The sequence below is a fragment of the Stegodyphus dumicola genome, chromosome 2 (genome assembly GCF_044657685.1).
Source record: "Stegodyphus dumicola isolate Sdum_Otavi_A_Nest chromosome 2, ASM4465768v1".
In the NCBI taxonomy this organism is placed as follows: domain Eukaryota; kingdom Metazoa; phylum Arthropoda; class Arachnida; order Araneae; family Eresidae; genus Stegodyphus; species Stegodyphus dumicola.
Genome location: NC_140769.1, coordinates 50,983,014 through 50,991,457, shown reverse-complemented (window position 1 = coordinate 50,991,457; position 8,444 = coordinate 50,983,014).

Sequence of the window (8,444 nt, the reverse complement as noted above, 5' to 3'; positions counted from 1 at the left end):
TATATAATGGCTACTAAGTAAATCTTCATTTACACACTAGTCAATTAACGCTTTTTTCTTTCGTTCCAAATTGTACAGAAACTTGCAAATTAATCTTTACTAAAAAATTCCAAATTGTACAGAAACCTTAAATTAATCTTTAATCAAAATTAATCTTACCACATTCAGCCATTTTACCATGTAAACCACAAAATAACAACGTACCTCCTAACCAACATCCAACACACAAACAAGCCTTTACAAACCTTTTTCCCATCATACGAATTCATTGCAGTCACATAATCAATGATGTTATAATAGGGTTTCTGTAGCATTCAACTGCTCAGGTTAGTGTAAATGAAACAACAACTTAGCGATAATCCAAGGGGCACCCTTAAATATACTCTAACCTATACAGGGTGATTCTAAATTATTTTTACAATTAAGAGGAGTGATATTACCCATCCAGACAAGCAAAAATTACCATAAAACATAGGGTCACATTCCACTCTGAGAGGCAGAAAAGAGGAATATTAGAGTTCCAACTTGAACTTACAACAGTATTGGGAAAGCGAATGAATGAGACCAAAAGTAGCACAGTCAGATTTATTGTTTAGTAGAAAGCTCATAGAAAGTGCTCAAAATGCCGATAACTCACTCTTTCATTTCTGGAGTTTGTATATTTCGCGAACGTCTTGCATTTCCTTTTGAGATGGCAAAAGAACTGGTTTCTTGCATTCACTGGAAAAGGTTGGATGACTTGGAACTCGATGAGTGAGAACCACTGTTCGTATAATCTTCATGCTTTGCATCCACTCCCTTTTGCTTCACCATATGTGAGGTCAATATCTGCTAATTCCTTGTATGTGTACTCTGCCATAGCATTAACGAAAAGTTTCAGGCAATGTTACTTGAAGCGATGACGTTGTGCTGTTTTCAAGGACACCGTTTGCTCTGATTGGCTTTCTTCGGTACCAATTAAGAACAAAATGCTGATTCTTCACAGTGCAAATTTACATACAGTTAATTCTTGATAGGCCTTAGGAGAGAGTCTTCTTGTTTTCCCTTGATGCTTTTCTATGCTCCTCATTTCTGCCTCTCAGAGTGGAATGCAACCCTGTGTTCTATGGTAATTATTGCTCATCTGGATGGGTACTATCACCCCTCTTAATTTGTAAAAACAATTTAGAATCACCCTGTATATGTTATGGTAGAAATGATTAATGATTATGCATAGTTGCAGTTACTACCATCAAATATATATGTGTTTTTGATGAATTTATTTCATATGTTGTGAATAATCATGCTAGTACTCACCAGTTTGTAATGATAAATATTAAAAATTATTCATGATTGAATACACTAGATGTTATATGTAATCACCAATCTAGAATGATTATATAATAGCCAGTAAAAGTTGGAAATATTCTTACATATTTATCAAATTTGAAAACTTTATTTGGGAACTATGTAAATTGGCCAAAAATGGTTAAGAAATGTAGTGCAATTTATTGAATTTATGAAGATGAATAGTAAGTTATTACGCATTGTTGCTGGATTATTCACTTCTGTAACATATGCGGCAGTTCCACATGTGTTACACAAGTGTCTTATGGCATGATGCTCGCATAGTGCTTCTTGGTCTGATGTTGCTTTTCAATCCCCTCATCTATTAGCACAGAGAAGACATGCAGTAAGCATGTTTCTGTTTCCTAGGTGATGGTAAGTGAACTTGCACTTCAATCATGCATCAGTTACATGGCAGCAGTTAAATGTCTTAATGCTATTGTAAAAATACTCCCATGCAGTACTTTTGAGTGTTTGAACTGTTTCATAGTACCCCAAGTTTCTCATTTTGTTTCTGGATCACTACACACTCACTCCCAAGCATTTTCAATGTGATGTGAGAGTTGCAACTGAGGGTTGTAAATTGAGACCATATTGTGGCTGTGTTTCGGTGCCTAATGTGCGATTGATTATTGTGTTAGTGGGCTGTGGCCCTCAAAGCATTGGATGTTCCTAGTTGGGCCAACTTGAGGTGATGTGGGGCATGGCTGTATGGTGCAAGTGAAATAGTTCCTCATTTGTCTTCCAGTGTTTGGAGATGCATGTTCTCACATTTCTGGGTCACCATCTAGTAGCATGTATTAGCACAGAGAAGAAAAATGGCAAATGTCCTTAATGCTAGGTGATCTTGGGGTTTGATCATGGATCTGTTACATGTCAGTTAAATGCCCTAATTTTGTCACAAAAGAGCTCTCATGTGGTAGTTTTGAAATATTTAAACTTTTTTGTGGTATGAGTGTCTGATTTACTGAATTACTTACTATACATGCATATGAAAAAAAATTACATGAAAAATATTAGTTTGGAGTTCATATATTTTAGTTTAATGTTCAGTTACCTAGGTTAGAATTCAATAAACGTAAAAATTTAATTATTAAATTAATGATAAATAGTTAAATAAAAGAAACAAAATATCAGGCATAGTCTTATTTTGGGCTCCGACGAAACTTACAATTTCATACAAAAACTAAAAAATAACTCGGACAGCCTCCGCCTGAATTTAGAGCATAAGCATACTACTTCAACGGGGGATATTCTTTTTCAAGCAAACCAGTGGTAAAATTAGAATGATTAAAGTGTCACTCATGAAAATAGAGAGACTGCTAAAAACGATATAAGAGTATAGAAAGAAATTTTAATTGAAAATTGTAACTTCGAATTCAAAGAGAAAACAGTCCAACGCTTTCTGACTGTGATCTCTGTCAGTAATTTTTTAGCTGTCAGGCAGAATGTGACTGGGAAAAAATTTTTTCCCAATCAGATGACATCATGAGATGAAATGTAAGGTATGCATGAATTACAATTTTTTTCTCCCAGAACAAAATATTTTACCCACTTTTATAAGTTTATTGAGTTACTTGAAAAAGAAGCATTGACATGGGATATGGGCTTTTCTTTCCTTAAAAGCCTTCATCAAAGTGTTTGTTTCCCAGAGAAAGAAGTGCATGAATTCGGAAGTTATAATCAAGTTTAAAGGTATATTTATTTTTTAAACAAAATTTGTCTGCTGAAACTGTATTTCACCTCCATAAAAGAAGATGCACTGCAGCCCTAAATAAAAGAGCTCCAGTGCATCCCAGCTACAATTACAATTTACCTCAGAAACTGAAAAGTACCAGAGCCAGGCTCTGCTGCAATTTAATCTCTGCACCTAGGAAAATTCACCTAGGTTATTCATTAAACACTCAGTTTAGTAGTTCATATATTAGTATTTTGATATTTCTGTTATAGCAAATACGTATATCTACTATAATATAAAAAAAGAATCTTCTTCAGATTTCTAAAGTATTTTTCTTTATGATGCAAAATATAAGACTCTATTTTGAAAACTTTCTTTCTATATCATAAATTTATAATAAATTAATAGAAATATTTATACTTAAAACTTTTTTAATTATGAAAATGCTCACAGTTGTAGCTAAGAAAAGCTACTGTCTGTCTATGGTAAGAACAGCTCTCGCCAGTTTGTCTGCAGCTGTCTGTTGCCGTAGAAACGAGCCCTAACCCATTTTTCATAGGGGTGTCTTGAAGACTCACTTCTGAGTTTGCCACCTTGGCGCATTTAAAGATGATTTGGCGATATTCACATTTTGTTTTAGTTTCAAGTAAAATTATCATTGACCCTTTGCGTCGACCCCCGACATCCAATTTCCGAAAATGAAAATTCGATGGCGTAGATAAAGCTTTTGCAGTCAAGAAACGGTCTTTGATTTTGCCGTGTGAGGTAAGTCGCTGAATTTGCCATCCCTCTAGATGTACAATGAGTAAAAATAAATTTGTAGGGAAATAAATTTAAAAATCCGTGTTTATTTTTGAAGAAAAATTTTAATTTTGACATTTAAAAGTCATGCTATTATTTTGCTTCTTTTTTGTTTATTTGTTTGCTTGCAAAATCATAGATGACATCTTAGAAATCTACTTGATTGCACCATTCTCTGTAATATAGTATAGACGCACTTCATAAATATAAAATAAATTTAATTTTTATAGTTCTCCCCTCTAGCTGATCTACCGTGAACATTCAAAGCAATTTCTTCAGTCTTTAAATGACGTTCTGCTATGTTTTTATTTCAAAATTTTCTGTTAATTTATTGCTTGTGCTTTAATAATGACTAAAAATTTCATCATTAAATGTATATGGAATCATCTTGAAAGTAAAAGCGTTTTTTTACGTACCCATGCTCTCAATAAATACTTTTTGCAAACATTTCTTCTTTTCCCATACCTTTAAACTAACCCAAAAGCTGGTTAATTTAATGGCGGAAGGAAGCGAAGGTGAATTAAAATCAAAACTGCTTTTTCCTTAATTACCAGTGGTTTGGGTTGGTTTATATGATTACGGAAAGCCCCCAGGGCTAAATGCCTAAGAGAAGGGATGCCTTCATGGAGGACTTGCTAAGGGAAACTGGCTGTGCGCCCAAAATCGTATCATGTTGACAACATTTCTTAAAAGCTAAATTGCTGTCAATCCATGTTTCATCGATGTAAACGATGTGGCGTTCACTTGCTCTGAGTTTTCTCATTTCGCGTAAATAATTGTTCCTCCAAAATACAATGTGAGGTCTTTCGATAAGAATTTTTTTTTTTTTTTTTTTTCCTACGCATTCCAACGAAAATTCATTGAACACAAAACTTTGCACAAAGAGTCTTTTTGCCACGGGAAGTCTATTTTTTGCCTCAAGACAGGCAGTAATTTCTGCACAGATGGCACTTTCTTTTCTTTGATGTAAAAGTCTTGTATTGTCTGCCATAGAACGCATTTGTCAAAATCGTCAATTTCACACTTATGATTAGCAGGGCTTTTACATTTCTTTCCAAGTGTATTCAGAAGTTTATTTTCACCCATTGTTGATACTTCGCTCTTCAAAACTTAAGGAAGAGGAACTACTAAAGAGTTCGCCGAAGCTTCAGAAGCGTAAAATTCTGCGACATTATACACGATTTGACGTGACTGAGACTTTAAAGGTTGACCTTTCTTAAACTGGAAGGGCATTTTAAAAAATTGGCGATTAACAAAGCACTACAAAAATCAAGCTAAATAGAAGCGAATTTGAGCAAATGCTAGCACAAAAGATATAACAACGAGAATAAAAATAGCTAATAGTAATAATACAAGGCTTAAGAAAAGATGCGTGCAGCTGGAATGAAGCCGAGAAGACGAATGATAAATTTCCCTTAAGCCAACAGTTGCCAAAAACAAAATAACAATAAAGCAACCCTTGGTTCGTCCCTATTTGAAATATACTAGCCCTGTTGCTATAGTGACCGCCACTCGCCAGACACCGTGGCGGGAGCTGTTCTTACCGTAGACAGACAGTAAATATCTTCGAGAATCAGACTCAAATGTAGAATATACATGAACTAATTTAAAAGCTTAAAGAATTATTTTTTTATTCAAAATTTAAATGACTGTATGAGCTCTCTCTCTCTCTCTCTATATATATATATATATACATACTTTTGAAATAATTTGTCGGATTGAATTACATTTTTACAGCATTTTATAAATGTTCAAAAGGAGGAAGTATACTTATTTTTGACATTATTTTTAGCGCTTAAGTCATGGTGTCTATTGCCTCCTTGTCTGAAATGAACCATTTTTTGCTTCAATGTGTTTTCAGTTTTCACCTAGAAATTGCATAGTGTCCTGGCTTTATAAATGGTACTCTAATATTCACCGATCAACTTCATACAATTCTTTCAGTGCTAAACAACAGTGTGCAACCATGTGTTGTCTTAGAATAAAAACAACTGTTTCTTGAGCTGTATAGTCATTTTTATGGATCGAAACAGTTGATTTTATAAGGTTGTTTATTTCCTGCTGACAATTTCACAATATTGATATTGGTAGCCATAGTAGATGGCCTGCCAGAACGAGCTTGCTAATCACTTGCATGTTATATGTGTAGTGCCTACATTATAGAAATGTAAAAATATGGCTAAATGTTTTACTATTGCATGCAAGTGGTAATATCTCAAGTGTTTCATTACTACTGTTTTTAAGTGTAACATAAAACTCAGTCAAACTTACATTATATTTTTGCAAAGAGTTTTCTTTATCGTGACAAAATGCGTTAAGTGATACCTGTGACATCGTGACTTGCTATGACTAAATACTTAAGGCCATAGCTAGTTCTCCGTGTACAAGTTCGGACATATCAGTATATGATTTTCATAAGATGCAGAAGTTTACAGAATCTAGTATCAGAAAAAAAGAAACAGAGGCGGTCTTGAAAATTTTAATTTGCCATTGTATATTTCTTTAAAATAAAAAAATAGCAAATTCTCTGCAAAAAGTTTGCTGAATAGGGAATTATTGTGTTATTTTTTTTTTAATTTAGGTAAATTATAATAATAATATTGGCTGAATGTGAATTGCTATTATTATTTTTTTTATGATGTGATAATGCTTAATATGTAAAATCTAATTTTGTTAGATGAGTTGACATATTTTAGGTAACAAAAATTAGCCAATCTTTATTTACATGTAACATGAGTTATCGTCAAAGGAAAACAGTGCATTTGATTGGAATGTAATTAATTTTCATTTCATGATATATCATGAAATGTGCTTTAATGATTTATTATTATTATTTATTAGATTTTATTGTAATATCAGTTCTTGTGTTAAATAAGTGTGGTTTCTTTGGTTAAGAAACATTACCAGTTCAGAAGATATTTTCCGTAATATAAAGGGTGTGTGATAAATGTAAAATTTTAGAGACTAATAAAATAATTTCTAGCAAATTTGTTAAGAAAATTTTAAGAATTTTCTGCAAATTAGGCAAAACTTACAGAAACTACTTTTTTAATTGTTAGAAATCCAGATTTTCTTCATTACAAATGTGTAATGAACAGTGAAGTAAATGTTTCATTGTTCTGTAAAACAAGCAGAAGAAAATTCTTGGCACAGCACTTCTGTATAATTGGTGCCTCTTGTAACTTTGTTTTTAGTTATATATTTTATTCATTGCCCTGCATGTCTTACCTTTGCTACTTCTCTGTAAAAATGTGCCAACTTCTCCTTTTCTGATTTATTTCAATAGCTTCATGAAAACTTCACATTTTTCCTTCACCAAGCTTTATAAAAACTCTCTATAAGAACTTAAATAAACATTATTAAGTAAATAAAACAAATTAAATATTAAAAAATATATATAATACATGAACATTGCCACTTTTTGATAAAACTTGTTTTATTGTTTTGCTGCTGATTCAGTTATATTTTTACAGAAAAAATCTCTTTGTTCTTCATGATAATTTATTCAATATTTTGAAATATATTTATTGTCTTTGGTTGAATGAAATTTTCAGTAAGTAGTCTTTTTTTTTTTTTTTTTTTTTAATTTTTTTTTCTTATAAAAATTCTTTTAGCTCTGAAATTTCTTTCAGACATTTTGTAATGTTTCAAGTTTATATTTCCTCTGTCATTAAATCAATATCATTACTTTGAATTTGTTGCTTTGTATGTTTATATAAAAGATATTTTTTTAGCTATATTTGAGAGCTTATTTGTAATTCTCTTTCTCTGATTCTTATTTTATTGTTGTGAAATTGCAAATTTACTTATGATAATGGAAAAGTATTACATTGAAAGTATTACACAATATATTGATTTTGTGCTGCATACAAATTGTTCCTTTCTTTTGAAATTAGTGTAATTGTATGTTTCAGTATTAATATTTCTTGAAAATTTTAATAATTTCTTTCATTTCTAAGATTTACAGAGCACTGAGTGTATCCTACTGGATGTATACATGCATGTGCATAATATGTTAATTTTGAAGCTAATATGTAATTTCTATTTGATTTTAATGTGTATTATTTTGAATGATATTTGAAATAAATGGTTGCATTTTTTTAGTTCATTTTTTTTTCCATGAAATTCTCAATTATGCAATACATTTAAAACTTATGTGTATCATACTAAAACATATGTTTTCAAATTTTTCCCATGTTTAACTAAAAGATTAAATAGCAGTAGTATTAAGTTAATGCTAAGTATGTTATATTTTAAGTACATTATAAATAAAATATCCTTTTTAGGAAATAATGTTCATTAAATTGTAAAACTGAAATATTTTCTTAAATTAGTCTCAAGAATTTAATGTTGATACTTATAATTAGCTATTTAAAATTATCTGTATTTTTTAAAATGATAATTTGACTTACATATACAGTCAAAAGTCGTTAATCCGTATTCGTTGGGACTTCGGCGATTCCGGATTATTGATTTTTCCAGATTATAGATCATCAGTTTAAATCTCGTAAAATGGCATGCAGAAATTATAAAATTAAAAATATGAAACCTTAATTTACAAAATAAAGAACAATTATGATCTAAAGGTTATCAAAATTTACAAAAAAATCTTAACATTTATTTGTTTACTTTATTAAAC